Source organism: Suncus etruscus, chromosome 14, assembly GCF_024139225.1.
Source record: "Suncus etruscus isolate mSunEtr1 chromosome 14, mSunEtr1.pri.cur, whole genome shotgun sequence".
Taxonomy (NCBI): Eukaryota; Metazoa; Chordata; class Mammalia; order Eulipotyphla; family Soricidae; genus Suncus; species Suncus etruscus.
The window spans coordinates 54,089,044-54,090,469 of record NC_064861.1 but is presented as its reverse complement, the minus strand read 5'-3'; the positions used below and the strand labels follow the sequence as shown (position 1 = coordinate 54,090,469).

The 1,426-nt window shown below is 36.0% G+C and overlaps 1 non-coding gene across 1 annotated transcript; it reads right to left on the bottom strand.

The window, feature by feature from the left end:
* Positions 1 to 883: 883 nt before the first annotated feature.
* On the bottom strand, positions 884 to 1,045 carry LOC126028876 (U1 spliceosomal RNA). The gene has a single exon (XR_007502570.1). It is a non-coding gene; the product is annotated as a U1 spliceosomal RNA (small nuclear RNA).
* Between the last annotated feature and the right edge of the window lie 381 nt (positions 1,046 to 1,426).

Here is a 1,426-nt window from a genome sequence, read left to right as displayed (position 1 = left end):
GAATTTGAATTAGTTAGGTTCTTTTTTGAATTTTAACACATGTTATAAAGTATGGCTGTATTGTTAACTCAAAATAAGAGAAATGTATTAGATACAATATCTAATTTAAAAACATTTATTTTCATGATAGCAATTTAATAAATAAAAATATCTTTACAAGATCATATATTATTAGTGCCAGAGAAATAGTACATAGTTGATTGGCTTGTCTTCCTGCTCCTTAGCATAGCTTTGATCCCTTGCAATGCAAATATGGTCTCCAAAGCAGTCAGGAGTTATCTCTCAAGCCAGAGCCAAGAATGATTAGCTGAACACAGCTAAGGGTAGTCTAGAGGGGAAAAAATAAAAATTAAAAAAAAAAAACTCCTCCCAAAAGAGACATTTTTCTTTAAATCTGTAATGTTTACTAACATTGTAAGGATCAATACTCTTTTGTAAATGTAAAGCAGGCCGTGTAGTTGTCTAAAGAGATTTTGCTGCATTGAAATTATTTTCCATTCAATTTTTTTTGCCAAAAATTCATTATATAACACTAAAACTAAATTGTTGAGGTATAATTGATATACAAAGAACTGCACACATTTAAACTGAACATTACATTTGTGCAATTTAGGGCTGGAGAGATAGCATGGAGGTAGAGCATCTGCCTTGCATGCAGAAGGACGGTGGTTCAAATCCCGGCATCCCCATAGGATCCCCCAAGCCTGCCAGGAGCGATTTCTGAGAATTTAGCCAGGAGTAACCCCTGAGCGCTGCGGATGTGACCCAAAAAATAAACAAAAAACATTCTTTCGTGTGCAATTTAATGAGTATTTATATAGGAAAACATTCTTTCATGGTAATAATACTCCAATCTAGGTAGTAGCTATGTTCTATATCTTCTATAGTTTCTTTTTTTTTTTTTTCCCACTACCACAAGTTATGCAGTTGAGTTTCCCACATTTGGGGAAATCGCAGGGGTCAGCACACCTGGAGTGCAATGGGTGAGCCTCGCCCTCGGGAAACCACTTTCGTGATCATGGTATCTCCCCTGCCAGGTAAATATCTATAGTTTCTTTATATATCTTTTTTATAAAAAATATCTTTAAGCAGGATAATTAAAAATGTGTTTGTAATTGGGTTTCAGTTATAAAAAAGGACATCCCTCTTCATCAGTGAAACCTTCCCATCACCAATGCCACCATCTCCCTCCTCCCCCACCCTCTACCTGTCTTTGAGACAGCGTTGTACTTCTCTCACTCACTACCATTGTCAGGATAGTTGTTAATGTAGTTATTTCTCTAATTGAATTCACCACACTTTGTGGTAAGCTTCACATCTTCAGCCTGTCCTTTCAGCCCTCATCTCTATTGTCTCTGGGTATTATTACAATGCTGTCTTTTATTTTTCTTTAATCCTACAGATGAGTGAGACTATTCTGTGTGTC